The sequence below is a fragment of the Fistularia commersonii genome, chromosome 1, assembly GCF_037954325.1.
Source record: "Fistularia commersonii isolate RoL2024-O1a breed Wild chromosome 1, RoL_Fcom_v1.0, whole genome shotgun sequence".
In the NCBI taxonomy this organism is placed as follows: Eukaryota; Metazoa; Chordata; class Actinopteri; order Syngnathiformes; family Fistulariidae; genus Fistularia; species Fistularia commersonii.
The window spans coordinates 9980556-10000925 of NC_141284.1; the positions used below are offsets into that span (position 1 = coordinate 9980556).

General features: G+C 45.2%; 1 protein-coding gene across 10 annotated transcripts in view; it reads right to left on the reverse strand.

Annotated features, from left to right (window-relative positions):
- Positions 1–20370, reverse strand: part of myt1lb (myelin transcription factor 1-like, b) — a 184626-nt gene that overhangs the window by 137235 nt on the left and 27021 nt on the right. The window lies entirely within an intron of this gene.

Here is a 20370-nt window from a genome sequence, read left to right on the forward strand (position 1 = left end):
TGTGCAAGGTTAAATTGCAGATCTCTTCTGATTCCATCCACCAACCCTGCTACTGTAGCATTGGTCAACTGTATCTGTGAAATAGTAAGTGATTTGAGTGGTATCACTCTTGACTTGCCCATAATGATTGCACAAAAAAGGTTTTTATCTGTATTCAAAATGAGAATGTAACTGACTAATCCACGTGCATAATTACTTGCATCAGCAAAGGGATACAATTGTGTAAATGCAATTTCCAAATCCTTCAGGCATCAAACATGTTTAAAAACAGAAGTGCTCCATACACAAAGACTGCATAACCATTTACACCACCTCCTTTGAATGTTCAGGCTACGTCCTGCAGGATAAACTTTAGTATACCTAAAGGATACTGAACCAACGACTGAAAGGATCCCCTTCTTGTGAATGGGAAGTCTTTGATGATGACTTTGAACTTATGTGTATTTGACTCAAAACACTAATTGAGAGCAAGGGCTCTCAGTATGAAGTTTATTCTGATCTAGAAACAAGATTTCATCTCCCTTGTTAATTTGGACTTTGAGATGGTGTCAAGCACTGTGTTGAGACAAAGCTTCCATGGTCACAGATCTTTGCACATTAATTTGGCTTCTCGGTCAGTAGCAACAAACTTGAAGCAGTCATCCATGTTTAGATTCTCACTGTCTGTACCACCTCAAGTTTGAACTGCTTGTTGCTCTAGTCTTCTGAACATGTCCTTATTGCAAAACCAGCACAGCTGAATGAGGAAATTTCTCCAAACAGATGCTAAATAATTCTATGTTCAACGAAAGAAACCCCCGAATGTTCAAGTTGTCTTTGGGCACCTTAACTCAGTGAATCATTGCTTCCATGTCTCCCATGATTGCAACGGGTTTCTGTTTGAACCTGATGAGAACACCAATTATTTTTTCAAGTCAGGGCCATGTGGGACTTGATCATTTAGCAATTTTCCCAGATAAGAAACTGCCCGGACGGTCGTCAGCTTGACCTAATGTTCACCAGAAGCTGCCCTCTGACTAACATCTCGGTCATGCCTATTGATAAGAAACAGCTCTCAGATCACCATTTCATCACCTGCACCCTATCCCTCTCCCCCTCTCCCACAACTCTCCCCACTGCCCATCTGGTCTCTACACGCAGACACCTCCGTTCACTGAATCCCATGGATCTTGCCTCATCTACTACTGCTTCTTTCCCTTCAATCAATTCATTTTCCCTCTTCCCCGCTGACGAAACTACTGGCACACCGATTTCCACCCTCTCCTCCTCAATAGAACAACTCTGCCCCCTCACCTCCAGACCTGTTTGCTCAACCCCACCAGCTCCATGGCTATCTGACACTGTGCGTAGTGACAGACAGACCCTCAGAGCGGCTGAACGCAAATGGAAGAAGTCCCTACTCCCTGATGATCTCCAAACCTTCCAAACGCTCCTATCCACCTTCTCCTCCATTTTCTCAAAGGCGAAAGCCACGTTCTATTGCTCCAAAATTCAATCCTCTGCATCTAATCTCAAGAAAGTCTTTGAAACGTTCACTACACTTCTCCAACCCCTTCCAACCCCTCCCACCTCTTCCCGATGATTTTGCAAACTTCTTGAAAAGAAAGTAAATGACATTAGATCCTCTTTCTCTCACAATCCAACCAGCTCCACAGCCAACCTCCCCCCCTCTCCCTCCATCACACCAGTCACTACCTTACCCCCCTCCTCCAACCTGTCCTCTTCATCCCCTCCCATCCACCTCAGCCTACCCCACCCCACTTCAGCCCTCTCTCTCCCCTCCTGGTCTTCAAACTCATAACATACAGCCAGCCGACCACCTGCTCCCTCGACCCGGTACCCCGCCTATCTCACAATCCATAGCACCAGACCTTCTCCCCTTCCTATCTCACCTCATCAACACGTCCCTCCAAAAAGGCTGCTTTCCACCTGCCTTCAAGTCTGCGAGGGTCACCCCTCTGCTCAAGAAACCAGCACTTGACCCATCTGACGTCAAAGGCTATAGACCCGTCTCCCTACTCCACTTTCTCTCAAAAACATGTGAAAACACTTGAGCTCGCAATCTTTAACCAACTCTCTCAGTACCTTCAGCAAAACAACCTCCTGGACCCTCTTCAGTCAGGGTTCAAAGTAGGTCACTCGACAGGCCCTCCTTGCGGTGTCACAATCACTGCAGGAAGCGAGAACGGCCTCTCCCTCATCTGTGCTTATACTTCTTGACCTGTGAGCCGCGTTCGACACAGTCAACCACCAGATCCTTGTCTCCACCCTCAAGGGTCTAGGTGTCACAGGGTCTGCACTCTCCCTGTTGGCATTCTACCTGACAGGTCGCTCCTATCAAGTGACATGGCGGGGAGCTGTGTCTGAACCACGCAGACTGTCAACCGGTGTTCCGCAAGTTTCGGTTTTAGGCCCTTCCCTCTTCTCGCTGTACACAACTGCTATGCTGATGACACACAGCTGATCCTGTCCCTCCCTCCATCAGACACTCAGGTTGAAACCCGCATTACAGCTTGCCTGTCCGACATCTCAGATTGGATGGCAACTAATCACCTGTAGCTCAACCTCGACAAGACTGAGCTGCTCTTTCTCCCGGGGGAAGGTTGTCCACATTGACCTGGCCATCACCATCGACACCACTGTGGTAAGGCCAACTACAACTGCGATAAACCTGAGTGTGGTCCTAGACAACCAACTGTCATTCTCAGCAAATGCGGCAGCAGTTGCACGTTCCTGCAGATTCCTTCTTCACAACATCAGGAAGACTCACAGATTCATCACGGAGGATACAGCGCAGATACTCATCCAGGCTCTAGTCATCTTTCGTCTGGGCTAGTGCAACTCCCTCTCTGCCGGTGCCCCAGTGGTGACCATCAGGCCCTTTGGAGCTTATTCAGAAAGCAGCAGCCCGCCTGGTGTTCAACCGTCCCAAATTCTCTCACACAACTCCCCTTATGTCCCTTCACTGGCTCCCGGTAGCCGCCCACATCAAGTTCAAGACCCTGGTGCTCGCCTACTGGGCAGTGAATGGGGCAGCCCTGTCTTATCTTCAGGAGATGGTCAAGCCACATGTTCTCCACCCGTCCCCTCCAATCTGCCACCTCTCGGCGACTGTCCACCCCATCACTCAGAGCCCCTGGCTGCCGATTGAACCAGTCTCGGCTCTTGTCGGTCTTGGCTCCTCAGCGGTGGTACGAACTCCTGAAAAAGGTCAGAACAGCGGGGTCGCTGCGCATCGTTCGCCGTGAGCTGAAAATATCCCTCTTCACCAAGCACTACCCCACTAATCGCATTTAGCCCCCCCCCCCCAAAAAAACAACAAAAAACAAAGAAATTAATATATGTATATATATGGTTTTGAGATGGCTATTAGATAGAGTGGTGACTTCTGACTACCGAGTACGGGTACTTTGGATCTTCGGTGACTGAATTGCCCATTTTGTGAGTCGCTTTGGATAAAAGTGTCTACCAAATGACTGTAATGTAATGTGATGTAATGTCTAAAAGGATATGAGGCTTATATCCTGTGCCAGTCCAAAACTCCTTGAGTCCAACCTTATTGTTTTAATAAAGACATGACAGATGCCCATTGTCTAGTAATAATAGGTTTCTGAAGTCTTAATAAATATGTATTTTTCTCCATCTGGTATATGTCCCTGTATATATACTCTTTGGATCCGTATATTATATGGAAGGGGATCCAGTTTTAACCCTCTCCAGGCAGATGTTGCAGATTTGCGACAGCTAAATGCTACTTAGCTAATTACGCCACAACTTAATTTGAGCCTGAGAGGGTTAACCACCTGATAGTTATGCCTTTTAATGGTAATGTGAGCAATATGTTAAGAAGGTATTTTTCAACCTTTCTGTCTATATCCATTGAAGTTGCTCCTCATTACGCAGGTGTGGGGTTTTATGGAATATCCCATTTGAGAACCACTTCGAGGATGTCAAAAATCTCCTTCCCAAAAGACATGGCAAAGCCAAAATATATCTGTGTGGCTGGCAATATTTTTACCACACTTCCTCCACCATGAACTACAATGTGTCTGCCCCATCCTTGCTATTATTTCTGATGTTCTGAAAAACCTAATAATTACTTTCCACTTGAATTCCCTCCAGGAGTTTGACCTAACCATTCTGACCTGTGAAACTCCAGAGGCAGCTGACGGGTCCTTGCAGGCCAAGCGGCAGGCAGCTGTGGTGGTCGCCCAGGCAAAAACTCAGGCATGTGAGGAGTTTGGTGAGGACATGGAAGACAACTTCTGGAGGGCTCCAAGGAGATTCTCGTTGACTGTCCAGCTTAAGAGGGGAGCACTACACTGACGACACTGTGTACAGTAGCGATGGTGGGCTGCTGGCCTTGACTCATAACATTGTGAATCTCTGTGAAATATTCACCACTGTGAAAGAATACTTCCTACCTCCTCAATCACAATGACCCTCTTCCAATCAGGAAGCAGAGTCGGGGGACTGTGGGGTGGACTCTCCTATTTCTGGGGCTGAAGTAGCCTAGGTGGTCAAAAAGCTCCTCAATTGCAGGGCTGACATGCTTTGCAACATCACATAAAAGGCAGGCAAAATGGCAAATGGGGGTGGTGATGCTTCTCTTTACAAAGGGAGATTGGAGGGTGTGCTCCAACCACAGGAAGAACACACTTCCTAGCCTTCCTGGAAAAGTCTTCTCAGAGGTGCTGGAGAGGAGATCTGCCGGGTTATTGAACCTTGCATCGCGGAGGAGTGCTGTGGTTTTCGTCCTGGTTGTGGATCACGGTGGATCAGCTCTATTACTTCAGCAGGGTCCTTGAGGGCACATGGAAGTTTGCCTAATCGGTCAAATGTGGCTTGTGAACTTGGAGAAGGTCCCACAAGGTATTCCGTGGGAGGTCCTCCAGGAATAAGGAGTATTATCATTAGTTGGATTCTTTTCTGGTGAGGGTTGGAGTCCGCCAGGGCTGCTCTTTGTCATCAAATCTTTTCATAACTCATGGACAGAATGCCTAGGTGTTGCCAGGGTGTTGAGGCAATCTGGTTTGGTGTCCTCAGAGATGAGTATCCGCTTTTTTCAGATGTTCAGTTCTATTGGCTTCATGGACTGTGATCTTTAATTCTCACTGGAACAGTTTGTGAAACGGCCTGGATGAGGATCAACACCTCTAAATCTGAGGCCATAATTCTTTGCTTGAAACAGGTGGAATGCTCACTCTAGGTTGGGGAAAAGGTTGTGCATCAAATGAAGAAGCTCAAGAACCTCAGAGTCTTGTTCATTTGTGAGGGAAGGATGGAAAAGGAAATACACAGGTGGATCGGTGCGATGTACTGGTCTGTCATTGAAAAATTGAAGCTTTCAGTTTAGCAGTCGATCTACATTCTACCCTCACCCACGTTCATGAACTGTGGGTTGTGACCAAAGGAACAAGGTTGTGGAACCAAGCAAACAAAATGGGTTTTCATTGCAGGGTTTCCAGGCTCTCCTTTAGACATAGGGTGATGGGTTTGGCCATCTGTGAGGGGCGTAGAGTAGAGCCACTGCACGAGGTGGCTTGGGCATCTGGTCAGGATGCCTCCTCAAGACTTCCCAGGTGCCTGATAGGAGGCCGAGAGGAAGACCCAGGACATGCGAAGGGACTACATCTCTAGGGTGGCTAAAGAATGGTCTCAGGTATATTTTTATGTGTGAAAGCATCCAGATTGATCAATGAACTCATCACCTGACAAATTGCTGATGTCCAGGCCGAACACCACATAAGTATTGATGGACTTCGCTAAAGGTTTTTAGCTAAGGTTTTTCTGGCTAAGGTGTCCAGTTCCAAAAAGGCTGAGTTTGCCTGTACTATCATATTTCCCATCTATGACTTGACTTGGATGGCCATTGCTCTCTTACTGAGCAGGGACAAATACACTCAACACTGTCTGACTATCAATGTTATTGAATTTTTTTATCTGCTACAACAATTGTGTCTTTTTCATAACACACAAATGTGTGGGATTTGTTAAACAGCATACATAACAGCTCCCATTTCTCTTTATACAGAATCTACCCATTTGATGTGCTAAAGACAACTAAAACAAAGTCCCTTTCTTCATAAAAATTCCAATTTCTTTTCATGGTTTGACTTTAGCCTTCTTCCACATTTACAAAACATGCTCATCTCTAGAGATGAAATGCAGCCTCAGGGCAACACCGGCCACTGTTTCCCTGAGCCCAAGCCCCAAGCCCCAATAAATCCAGAGCGTTGCGTCAGGAAGGGCATCTGGTATAAGACGTTTAACAAAACCATCATGAGAACTAAACATAATAACCAGATCATTCCGGATCAGTTGAGGGTGAACAACAGCCACCATTGGTACAGATGACCTACAGGGAACCGATGGAAACTGGGCTACTGTTGGTCAAAGAAGGGGAGGAAGAAGATGTGTTCGGAAGCAGAGAGAGAAGAGGAAAGGGAAGAGTCTGGAACTGACAGTAGGGACTTTGAATATTGCAACTATGAAAGGAAAAGGTAAAGAGTTGGTTGACTTGACGCATATAAGGAAGCTGGATATACTGTGTGTTCAGGAGACCAGAGGGAAAGTTAGTAAGGCTAGAAGCTTAGGAGCAGGATTTAAGATGTTCTATCATGGTACTGACAAGAAGAGAAATGGAGTGGGAGTTATCTTGAAGGAGAAGTTTGTTACGAATGTTCTGGAGGTGAAAGGAGTGTAAGTTAGATTTATGAGTATAAAACTGGAAATTGAAGGTGTGATGCTCAGTGTTGTTAGTGGCTATGCCTCGCAGGTGGGATGTGAGTTTGACGAGAAGGAGAAGTTCTGGAATGGGCTAGGTGAAGTGATGTACAATATACTGAGAGAGGAGAGAGAAGTAATTGGTGCAGACTTCAATGGGGATGCTGGTGAAGGTAATAGAGTGAACACTTATTTCCAGAAAAGACAGGAACATAGGGTAACTTGACTGGAGGTAAAAGCACACAGGAAGACTGCTGGAATGAGGAAGTACAGGAGTATATACAGAGAAGGCGGTTAGCAGAGAAGAAATGAGACACAGAGAGGACTGAAAAGAACAGACTGGGGTACAGGGAGATACAAAGTGAGGTAAAGATAGAGGTAGCAAAGGCAAAACAAAGGGCGTATGATGACCTGTATGCTTGGTTGGACAGTAAGAAAGGAGAGAATGATCTATACAGGTTGGCAAAACAGAGAGAAAAAGATGGAAAGGATGCACAACAGATCCGGATGATTGAGGATAGAGAGGGAAATGTATTGACAGATGCTTGAAGAGTGACGGGAAGATGACAAAAGTACTTTGAAGAGCAGATGAATATGGAAAATGAAAAAGAGGCAATGGTAGAAGAAGTGACCATTGCATACCACAAAGTAGCAGAGTTAGGAAGGCATGGAAGAGGATGAAGAGTGGAAAGGCAGCTGGTCCTGAGGATATACCTGGGGATGTGTGGAGGGGTTTAGGAGAGGCAGCGGTAGAGTTTCCGACTAGATTATTCAAAGGTTCTTAGAGAGTGAGAAGATGCCAGAGGAATGGAGACGAAGTGTGATGGTGCCCATTTTTAAGAATAAGGGGGATGTGCAGAATTGCGCCAACTATAGAGGGATAAAGTTGATAAGCCATAAAATGAAGTTAGGGGAATGAGTAGTGGAAACTGAGCAGAAGTCAACATTTGTGAACAGGAGTATGGCTTCATGCCTTCCAAGAATACTGTAGATGCAGTATTTGCTTTGAGAATGCTAATAAAGAAGTATAGAGAAGGACAGAGGGAGCTGCATTGTGTTTTTGTAGACCTAGAATAAACCCAGACAGGGTGCCAAGAGAGGAGCTCTGGTATTGTATGAGGATATCTTGAGTGGCAGAGAAGTATGTTAGACTGGTGCAGGACACATATGCTAGCTGTCAGAATGTGGTGAGGTGTGCTGTAGGTGTAACAGAGAACTTCAAGGTGGAGGTGGAACTCCATCAGGGATTGGCTCTGGGCCTCTTCTTGTTTGCAGGGGTGATGGACAGGCTGACAGATGAGGTTGGACAGGAATCTCTATAGACCATGATGTTTGCAGACGACATTGTGATCTGTATTGTGAGTAGAGAAGAGGTAGAGGAAAATCTAGAGAGATGGAGTTATGTGCTGGAAAGGAGAAGAATGAAAGTTTGTCGCTACAAGACAGAGTATATACCCGTGAATGAGAGGAACTCAGGTGGAATGGTAAGGCTACAGGGAGTGGAGATCAAGAAGTTGGAGGATTTCAGGTACTTGGGGTCAACAGCCCAGAGCAACGGAGAATGTGGAAAAGAGATGAAGAGACGGGTTCAAGCAGGTTGGAATGGGCGGAGAAAACTGTCATAGGTACTATGCGGTAGAAGACTATCAGCCAGAATAAAAGGAAAGGTGTACAAGCAGTAGTGAGACCAGCGATGCTTCATGGCCTAGAAACAGTTACAATGACGAAAAGACAGGAGGCCGAGCTAGAGGTCACAGAGATGGAGGAGGCAAGAGAAGATATATGGACGTAGTGAGAGAGGATATGAAGGTGATTGGTGTGAGAGAGGAAGATACAGAGAATAGGGTTAGATCAAGAAGGTTGTGTCTCTTTGGCGAGCCCTGAAGGGAAAAGCCGAAAGGAGTAGAAATAGAAGAAGGAGAAGATCATCTTTAGAGATGAGACACATAAATGTCTACGAGGCCGGAGCTGATTTTCCCACCAGTTCTACATCTTTCTTCTGTTTGTCCAATTGTACAGCACTTGTGGTGAATAACTTCCTGCATATGCCTCTTTTTTGATCATTCTACTTTTTTTGTTGAACTAATTCTAATTTTTATACCACCATATTGGTGAAGAGCAGCTCAAGCTTGTCCATTAATAGAAACAGTTTAATCCCCAAACTTCTATCAGATTGCTCTTACTGTATATGCCTGACACACAGCACTTCCTCACCTTCCAAATTGGAGCTTTGCTACAATTTCGTTTGAATTTGCAACACTGTCAAATTATTCCATACAAATCTTTTCAGCTATGGTGCTGCAGCAGGCTGTAGGGAAGAGTGAGAAGAAGTTAGTGCCTCTGCATCTTCTGGCTTAATAGGTGCCCAGTGTAACTCTTTCTTCTATTGCAATTTTCATCATCAGTTTATCACATCATCTGCTCTTTGACTGGTTGTTTGGCTCTTTGGCATTCTGCATCTGGTTTCATGTGAATCGGACTCTATCAACTTTAATAGCTGTCCATGAGTAAAGTGTTTCAGGCAGTTGAGTTGGTCTTTAGAACTTTAGAACTCAGGAGCACTGAGGAATGATTTGCGATCTAATGGATCACCACCAAAGGTAGGGATTCCTATAAGGGGCAACGTCATCCCTGATGTTTTTCGGCGGTGTCATGATACTACGAAGGTCTACACAAGATCGTCCATTACAAATCACCACTTAACTGTTTCTATGCGGTGTGCTCAGGTTGGTTTCATGAAGGTCAATCCTCCATGTTGCTAAATTAATTTTGACTTCAAGTCAACAGTTAATTTAGATTCAGTGTTCTTTCTAACCATTGCTCTAACGATTGAATGGCGTTTGTTCTCATAATATTTTAAAGTATTCAAATTACTGGCTGCAATATGTTCACAAATCTAAAGCTTGCCTTGTTGTGTTCAACATGTAGTAACATTTAGTTTTAATTAAAGGGCTGAAGTGATCGCGAGAAGCTCTTCACAGGTGACACAAGTGATATGGTGTCTTCTGACTATATCTTTGTCACATTCTTTAGCTTGATTCGCACACTCTTGAGTTATCAACAATTCAGCTTGTTGCATGAATCCATGAATGTGAATTGATCTTGGGTCATATCATGACCTCTGGTAATTTTCTAGTTCTTTAGCAAACAGCAATTACATTATGCACCATTTGCCTTGCACAAGTCCCTGAACGAGTCTTGAAAATCCATACACAAGCTCTCTGAAACAGAGTTTGTGTTAGCATCATATTCCACTAGTCGTTTGAACTAATTATTTTGTCTTTTTAGATAGACCACCATAGCCCTTCTAGATTTTGTTAAACCTTGGGTTTTCCTTAACAGCATTTTCTGTCATTCACTTTTTTCACAGACTTGATACACTGGTTTTCTTCCATAATGCAAAGTGGCCAGTGACTATGTAAGTTAACTTTCTCTTCTTCCTATGTTGCTGGCTTTTCTTTTGGCAACGATTATTTCATAACTATCATTCTATTGTCCATGGAAGCGGTCCAGAATATTGACGACCCTTTCCAAATTCAACAAAAAAATCCAACAAAAAAATCCCTTCAAATCTTAGTAATGTAATGTAATGTCATGTAAAACATGTAAAGATTATGTTCTGATGAAATTTTGGTCATGATCTTGTGCTTCTCAGGCCCTTTGCTATTCAACTCAAACTCTTCAAATTGGCCACAGTCCGGGCATACTGCCCCATATGTTACAAACTCCAAATTTGTATATCACTGAATATTTTTCAATGTAAATCAATCACAGTATCTATTTCAAATCAAATGTTCTAATTAAGCATAGACTGAAATTATTACAAATTACTTAAATTACACCTGTGGCCACACATATTCACAGTACAGCATACACATTAACAGAACTACCTCATTCATCTCCTGTAGCTGAGGTGCCAGTGTGCTGGTGTGCTTGTTTCAGAACCAATGACAGTGAAAAACACAACTGAGCAAGGAAAAGGCTAGACCTTCAAACACACATCTACATATGCATCTACACATCAATGTATATATATATATATATATATATATATATATATATATATATATATATATATATATGTATACACACTATATATACGTATATACTTACATACATATGTGCTTACATACATATGTGTTTATATATGTATATATGCATATATATGCTCAATGCAGGTAAGGTAGTAAAGAGACAGAGGGTAGAACTGCAGCTATGACTCATTGCAATGTTTTGGCTGTATTTGATTCTTTCAGGTGGCCATCTACTCTAACTATTCATTTGGGATTTGTGTAAGCAAAGTTCTAATGACCTGAGAGGAGTTTCAGCGTTATATTCGGAAAATCCCCACAGGTCATTAGAAATGAAGAAGCCTCCCAGATGAGGGGTGAAACGTCTTCAAGTGAAGAAATTTAAGTCTAGTTGCTATGACAAGAAGATTTCAACAATTATTTAGTTAGAGTGTTAATTACAATCTCCAGGGGGCATAAGCCAGTTATTTGAGCTGATTGCAGGCCCAAATAAATGCAGAGGTTTGCACCAGGAGGGGTATCTAGTGTAAAACAGGTGCACATTACCATTTTTTTCAAATCAATCCCATGACTCAGGCCCAGGTTAACAACAACCGCTATTTATGCAGATAACCTACGGGCTACTATAGATCGAAAAACGAGGGGAGGAAGGTATGTTGAGAAGCAGAGAGAGAAGATGAGAAGCAATTGTCTAGGACTGACAGTAAGGAGTGATAGGAAAAGCTTGAGCACTGGTTGACGTCTTGCCGAGAAGGAAGGTGGAAAGTTAGGAAGGCTGGAAGCTCAGGTGTGGGTAATAAAGTTGTCCTATCATGGTATTGATGGGAAGAGAAATGGAGGAGGAGATATCGTGAAGAGGAGTTTGTTGAGAATGTTCTGCGTGAAAAGACTGTCAGATAGGCTGATGAGTCTGAAGCTGGAAATTGAATGCAGCTAACGTCGTTAGCTGCTAGCCCCCCAGGTGGGATATGAGTAAGAGAAGAGGGAAACATTTTGGAGTCAGTGAGAAGAAGTGATGCAGAATATCCCCAGAGGTGAGAGAGTGGTAATTAGATCAAACTTCAATTGACATGTTGGTGCAGGCAATAGAGGGGATGAAGAAGTGCCGGGCAGGTTTGGTATCCAAGAGAGGAACACAGAGGGACAGATGGTGATAGACTTTGCTAAAAGAATAAAAAAGGCTGTGGTAAATCTTTTTTTTTTTCCAAAAGAGGCAGGAACACAGGGATACTTCTAGGAGAACTTTTATATCTTGCATACACAATGTTATCTGAAGGAGATCAATGACTGCAAAGTCATAGTAGGGTGAAGCCAGTGTGTAGCCAGACATAGGATGCACAGGATGGTTTGCAGAATGAATCTGATGACAAGGAAGATTAAAAGGACAAAGGCATAAGATGAAGTGGAAGCTGATAAAGGGAGAGGTGGGACACTGGGGTGATACTGGGGAACTGAAGAGAGCAGCCAGGAGTACAGGGAGATGCAGCACAATTAATGGAAGAGATTGCAAAGGCGAAACAAAGGGTAAATGATGACTTGTATGATAGGATGGAAAGTAAGGAGGGAGAGAACGATTTATACTGGTTTGAAAAGCATAGAGATGGAGAGGGTGTGCAGCAGTTATGGGTGATCAAGCATAGAGAGGAAAATGTTCGGACAGGTGCTGGATGACTGATGGAAAGATGAATACTTTAAAAAGGGCTGGTGAATGAAGAAAACAAATGTAAGAAAAGGGTAGAACAGATGAGTATTGTGGACCACGAAGTAGCAGAAATTAGTGAAGGTGAAGTAAGGAGGACGCTGAAGACAATTAAGAGTACAAAGGCAGTTGGTCCTGATGATACATTTGTTGAGGTATGGAAGTGCCCCTCCGTGAGCTGCAACCCTACTGTGGCGGAGGGGTTCGCCTGTCTCAGTCATCCTGGGAGCTATGGAAGGATCACCCAAGGCGAAGAGGTCCCAGGTGAGGGACCAGACAAAGTGTGGCTCAGAAGACCTCCCATGAAGAAGAAGACCATTGGACTCAGTATTGCCTTGCCCGGATGCGGGTCACTGAGGCCTCCCCAAGCCAGGGGACGAGGCTCGGCGATGAGCACCTGGTGGCCGGGTCTTTACCCATGGGGCTCAGCCAGGCACAGCCCGAACGAACGACATGGGTCCCTCTTCCCCAGTTGCTGGAGCAGGGGGACCTTTGTAGTCCAATACTTGACTGCAGAAGCTGGCTCTTTGAATATGGCATGTCACCGCTCTGGTGGGGAAGTAGCCCAAGCTAGTATGCGAGGCTGAGAGATTCCGAGTAGATATAGTTGGACTCACCTCGACACACAGCGTGGGGTCTGGAACCAGGGCTCTCAAGAGGGGCTGGATTCTTTTTATTCTGAAGTTTACCCTGGTGAGAGGCGCCAGGTAGGAGTGGGCATATTGATTGCCCTCCCCATCTCGGTGCCTGCACATTGGGGTTCATCCCGGTGGACGTGTAGGAGGACGGGTTCTGACTGTTGTTTGTGGCTATGCACCTGTGGCACACCTAACCTAGGACGACCACATGTATTGGGTGATTTATGTCAGTTTCCCTGTAAGAGTGGGGGACTGGAACTTCCGTCTCTCTCTCGCTACACTGGGAGCAATAAAAGGTGGGCACTTCCGCTGTCTCCTTAGATGTGATGCGAGAGAGAAACAATTCTACGCTTCTTGACTTCCTCTCTTCCACCTGCTTAACACAGGTAACATTTTTGCTACTGTGGTCTTCACACGTGAGACCCGTAACACACTCAACAACAGTTCAGTTTACCCACCCTTCTTGAGCTCCCTAGAGAGGCTGCTAGAGAGCGCTCCTACCAAGGACTCCATTGTCATACTGGGAGACTTTAATGCTCACGTGGGCAATGACATTGCGACTTGGAAAGGCGTAATTAGGAGGAACGGCCACCAAGCTCTGAACCCGAGCGGTCTTCTGTCATGGGACTTTTGTGCTAGTCACGCATTGTCCATAACAAACACCATGTTGAGGCATAAAGGTGTCCATATGTGCACTTGGCACCAACACACCTTAGGCCACAGTTCTTTGATTGACCTTGCGTTCATATCATTGGACTTGCGGGCCCATGTCCTGGACACTCGGGTGAAGAGAGGGGTAGAGCTGTCAACTGATCGCCACCTGTTGGTGAGCTGGTTCTGATGGTGGGGGAGGATGCTGGTCAGACCTGGCAGACACAAACGTAATATGAGGGTCTGCTGGGAACATCTGTCAGAGTCCCTTGTCAGAAGTAGCGTCAACTCCCACCTCCTGCAGAACTACAACCCGTCCTGAAGGAGCCGGGGGACATTGAATCCAAATGGGCCATGTTCTGTGCTTCCATGGTCAAGGTGGCAGACTGGAGCTGTGGCCATAAGGTGGTCGGCGCTTGTTTGGGCAGCAACCCTCGAACCCGCTGGTGGAGACCAGGGTAAGGGCTGCTGTCAAAGTGAAGGAGTCAGGCCTTTCTGGTCTGTGGTGCTCTGGAGCCAGCTTAATGGTACCACCAGCCAAAGCAGCTCCGGTGGTTGGCGTGGCAAAAACTCTGGTGTGGGAGGAGTTCAGGGAGACTATCAAGAACAACTTCCAGCGGGCCTTGAGGAGATTCTGGTCCACCATCCAGCGACTCAGATAAGGGAAGCAGTGCTCCTTCAACACTGTGTACAGTGGGAGTGGGGCGCTGTTGACCCCACTGTCGGGAATTGTAGGAATACTTCCGTGCCCTCCTCAACCGCGTTGAAAGGGTCCCTCCAGTGAGGAAGCAAAGCCAGGGGACTGTGGAGTGGATACACCTATTTCCAGTGAGAGTTGAACCCCGCCAGGCCTTCCCTTTATCACCATTTTTGTCAATAACTTTTATGAAGAATAAGAATAAGAATAAGAACAACTTTATTAATCCCGAAGGAAATTGCTGTGCCAGAGTTACAGAAAATATAACAGTAATAAATAATAAAAGAAAGGCAGAATTAGAAATCAAAATAAACTATAAACTATAAAGTGTCTCAGTGAAACTATAAAGTGTCTTAGTAAGCAGTGATAAAACTATAAGTGTCTTAGTAACAAGTGAGGTAAGGAGTGCACAATAGTATGATAGAAGGGAAAATTGCTGTGTAGCTGCTATGAGATGAGATGAAATATTGCACAGTGTAGCTGTTATGAGATGAAATATTGCAGTTTCTGAATATTGCACAGTGAAATGAAATATTGCACATTTTTTGTTTGTTTTTTTAGGTTAAAGATAGGTTTTTATGGTTGCCGGCGGCTGAATGGAGAGGAATTAAAAAGTCTGATCGCCTCAGGGAGGAAAGACCTCCTGTGGCGTTCAGTGGAGCTCCTCGGTGGTATCAGTCTACGGCTGAAAGAGCTCTGACAGGAAGTCAGTGTGGCATGCAGGGGGTGATGGATGTTGTCCATGATGCTGAGGAGCTTCCTCAGCATCCTTCTCTCTGACACCTGCACCACAGACTCCAGCTCCACGCCCATTATGGACAGAATTTCTAGGCGCAGTCAGGGTGTGAAGGTGATCCAGTTTGGTGGCTGCAGGATTGAGTCTCTGCTTTTTACAGATGGTGTGGCTCTGTTGGCTTCATCAGGTCATGATCTGTGAATTATCTCCAGCTCTCACTGGAGCTGTTTGCAGCCAAGTGTGAAGCGGTCGTGATAAGGATCTGCAACTCAAAATCTAAGACCACGGTGCTCAATTGGAAACTGGTAGAATGCCTACTCCCTTGGGGATGAGGTCCTGTTCCAAGTGGAGAAGTTCAAGCACCTCAGGGTCTTGTTCACAAAGGGGGAAGGATGGAGTGGAAGATCGATAGGCGGATCGGTGGGAGGTCTGCAGTGATGGGGACTCTGTTCTGGTCTGTGGTGGTGAAGAGGGAGCTGAGCCAAAAGGTGAAGCTCTCAATTTACCTGTCCATCTATGCTCCCACCATCACCTATGCTCAAGAGCTGTGGGTAGTGACCGAAAGAACAAGGCTGCAGATACAAGCGTCCGGAATGAGTTTCCTCTGCAGGGTAGCCGGACTCTCCCTTAGAGATAGGGTGAGAAGTTAGGTCATCCGGGAGGAAGTCAGAGTAGAACCGCTGCTCCTCCTCGTAGAGAGGAGCCCGATGGGGTGGCTTGGGCATCTGGTCAGGATGCCTCCTGGATGCTTCTGGGGGAGGTGTACCAGGCATGTCCATCTGGGAGGAGACCACGGGGAAGACCCAGGACACGCTCAAGAGACTATGTCTCCAGGCTGGACTGGGATCGCCTTGGGGTCCCCCCAGGGGAGCTGGATCATGTGGCGGGGGGAGAGGGAGGTCTGGGCCTCACTGCTCCGGGGGCCTGCCCCACGACCCGACTCAAGATAAGCTGGGGAAGATGGATGGCTGGATGGTATGCAAGTGTCTAGGAGAGGCAGCAGTAGAGTTTATATGTGTGTGATAGAGAAGGTGGAGGATTTCAAGTACATGGGGCCAACAGTCTAGAGTAATGGAGATTGTGGAAAAGATTTGAAGAAACATGTTCAAGCAGGTTGGGTGGAAAAAGGGGCAGAGGTACTGTATGATAAAAGGTTATCAAACAGAATGAAAGATATTAGAAATATATAAGAAAGTGGTGCGAAGATGGATGAAGCAGGGATGAAGATGTGGAGGTTCTGTTTTGGATTGATGAGGATGGATATGATCAGAAAGTCCACCAGAGGGACAGCACATGTCCGATGTTTTGGGCATAAGGTGAGAGAAGTTACTGAAATGGTTTGGTCATGTACAGAGGAGGGATAGTGAATTTCTAAAAAGGATGCTGAGGTTGGAACCACCAGGCAGGAGGCCTTGAGGAAGACCAAAGAAAAGATTTATTGAAATGAGGTAAGTTGAGAAAGAAGAGGATTAAGAGAATAGTGTTACATTGATGAGGTTGATTAACTGTTGGAGGGAGTTAGGAAGGGAATATCTAAAAGGAAAAGAAGAAGACTTTAGTAAAAATGTTTAAAGTTATTAGTTTAAAAAAGGAATCTTGAGACACTAATTGCCCATTAATTACTTATGCATCTTTAATATCTGAACAGTATTATAAATCAGAGTAAATATTAACACATGATCTAACTATAGAGTGGCTGTATTGAATAAACTACATAACTAGCTGGAAGCAAAGGTCTGGATGTTTACTTGGTGTTATTAAGTAACTATACTGTTTGTTGTTGGATTCCAGATGATTTGACAACTACAGCTAATGTTATCAGGGAGACAGGTAGGAGAGCATGTCGCATATCAAAGGAAAGTGAATAAGGAGAGTTGCTGTTGGAATGCGGATGCAGGAGTATATGCAGAGATGCAGTATTTGCTTTGAGAATGCAAATAGAGAAGTGCGGAGAAGGCATTGGGAGCTGCATTGTGTTTTTGTAGACCTAGAAAAAGGATACGACAGGGCTCTGGGAGGGGAACACTGGTATTGTAGGAGGAAATCTGACGTGGCAGAGAAGTATGTTAGACTGGTGCAGGACATGTATGCTAGCTGTCAGAATGTGGTGAGGTGTGCTATAGGTGTGACAGAGAAGTTCAAGGTGGAGGTGGAACTCCATCAGAGATCAGCTCTGAGCCCCTTCTTGTTTGCAGTGGTAATGAACAGGCTGACGGATGAGGTTGGACAGGAATCTCCATGGACCATGATGTTTGTAGATGACACTGTGATCTGTAGTGTGAGCAGAGAGCAAGTTGAAGAAAATCTAGGGGTATGTGCTGGAAAGGAGAGGAATTGAAGTTAGTCGCAGCAAGACAGAGTATATGTGTGTGAATGAGAGGAACTCAAGTGGAACGGTGAGGCTACTGGGAGTGGAGATGAAGAAGTTGGAGGATTTCATGTACTTGCGGTCAACAGTCCAGAGCAACAGAGGATGTAGAAAACCTCATCTGTCAGCCTATCCATCACCACTGTGAACAAGAAGGGGTCAGAGCTGATCCCTGATGGAGTCCCACCTCCACCTTGAACTCCTCTGTTGCCCCTATATCACAGCTAGCATACACGTCCTGCACCAGTTTAACATTCTTCTTCGCCACCCAAGATTTCCTCATACAATACCAGAGCTCCTCTCTTGACACCATGTCATTTCCTTTTTTCTAGGTCTACAAAAACAGAATGCAGCTCCCTCTGGCCTTCTCTGTACTTCCCTATTAGCATTCTCAAAGCAAATACTGCATCTGTAGTACTCTTTCTAGGCATGAAGCCATACTGCTGTTCACAAATGCTGACTTCTGCTCTCAGTCTGGTTTCCACTACTCTTTCCCATTACTTCATTGTATGGCTCATCAACTTTATCCCTCTATAGTTGCGGCAATTCTGTCGATCCCCCTCATTCTTACACTTCGTCTCCATTCTGCAGGCATCTTCTTACTCTTTAAGATCCTGTTGAATAATAGTCAGAAAATCTACCGCTGCCTCTCCTAGACACTTCCACACCTCCACAGGTATATCATCAGGACCAACTTCTTATCCACTCTTCATCATCTTTGATGCCTTCCTCACTTCACTTTTACCAATTTGTGCTGCTTTGTGGTCTACAAGTCATGTCTTCTACCCTTGCCTCTCTTTCATTTTCCACATTCATCAGCTCTTCAAAATACTCTTTCCATCTTCCCATCACTCTTCTAGCACCTGTCAATACATTTCCCTCTCTATCCTTAATCACCCGGACCTGCTGTACATCCTCTCCATCTTTACGTCTCTGTTTCGCCAACCTGTACAGATCTTTCTCCCCTTTCTTAGTATCAACCAAGCATGCAGGTCATCGTACGCCTTTTGTTTTGCCTTTGCTACCTCTATCTTTACCCTACGTTGTATCTCCCAGAACTCTTGTCTGTTCTTTTTAATCCTCTCAGTGTCCCTCTTCTTCTTTGCTAGCCGCTTTCTCTGTATATATTCCTGCACTTCCTCATTCCAACACCAAGTCTACTCATCTACTTTCCTTCCAGATGACACACCAAGTGCTCTCCTACCTGTCTCCCTGATAACACTAGCTGTAGTTTTCCAATCATCTGGAAGCTCTCCTTGACCGCCCAGAGCATTTCTCAACTCCTTCCTGAAAACCCTACAACACTCCTCCCTTTTCAGCTTCCACCAATTTGTCCTCTGCTCTGCCTTTTTCCTCTTAATCTTAATTGTCACCAGAGTCATCCTACAAAACCACCATCCAATGCTGTTTGGCTACACTCTCACCAACAACTACTCTGCAGTTCTTAATCTCTTTCAGGTTACCTCGTCTATACATTTCCATCCTTTTTGCAAAATCTACCACCGTCTGTCCCTCTGCATTCCTATCCTTTATACCAAATCTGCTCATCACTTCTTCATCCCCTCTATTGACTTCACCAACATGTCCATTGAAGCCTGCACCAATTGCCACACTCTCGTTTCTGGAGCAATTCTGCATCACTTCATCTAACTCATTCCAGAACATCTCCTTCTCTTCAAATTCACATCCCACCCGCTGGGCATAGCCGCTAACAACATTGAGCATCACACCTTCAATTTCCAGTTTCAGACTCATAAGTCTATCTGACATTCTTTTCACCTCCAGATCAATCCTAACAAACTCCTCCTCCAGGATAACTCCCACTCCGTTTCTCTTCTTGTCAGTACAATGTTAAAGCCTGCTCCTAAGCTTCTAGCCTTACTACCTTTCCACCTGGTCCCCTGGACACACAGTATATCCACCTTTCTTCACTGCATCATGTCTACCTTTTCCTGTCGTAGTCCCGTAATACAAAGTCCCAGGTTCTTCCTTTCCTCCTCTCTCTCTGCCTCCAAACACACCCTCTTCCTTGTCTTCTTCTCTGACCCACAGTAGCCCAATTTTTGCTGGTAACCTGTAGGTCATCAGTACCAATGCCGGTCATTGTTAACCCGGTCCTTGACCCTTTCAGTATGATCTGGTTATTATGGTTGATTTGCATGTTTGGTTTTGGCAAAGGTTTTAGGCCGCATGTCCTTCCTGATGCAACCCTCTGCATTTATTCGGGCTTGAGACTGGCTCAGGGAGACATTGGCCCGTGGTCCCCCGAGGCTGGCTTGGGGAGACACTGTCCAGTGCTGCTCTGAGGCAGCATTTTCTGAGACACTTAGGTTGAAAGGTCAAGAAAAATGTGGGGTACTGGGGTGGACTCGCGGTGTATGGCATTTCTAATTGGTTAAAAGAGCAAGATTAAGTCGATAAAAGACACTTTTAGTGCTTTTCACTCTTAGGACATGAGAGATTGAACTGACTTTTATGGGTTCAATATACACAAATACAATATTGTGTGTTCATTTGTGACAGACCATACAATCTGGTAGTTTGGGCAAAGAACGGAAAAATAAATAAACATCTGCAAGGCACCTCGCAATGGCACCCCCCCCCCCCCACACACACACGCACATGCCAATTTGCAGTTTAAAGTATACTAAACAAACCTCTTTCCTCATCTCCTAGTCAGTGGAAATAACATTGTGCAAGCTCCTACTACAATTACCCACAGTGCGATAATCACCAGCACAATGCACCATGGGCTGGCTGCCTGAGAGAGAAGACAAGCCAGACAGGACTCAGCCTAGCAAGAACAGGAAGAGCCTGGGAGACA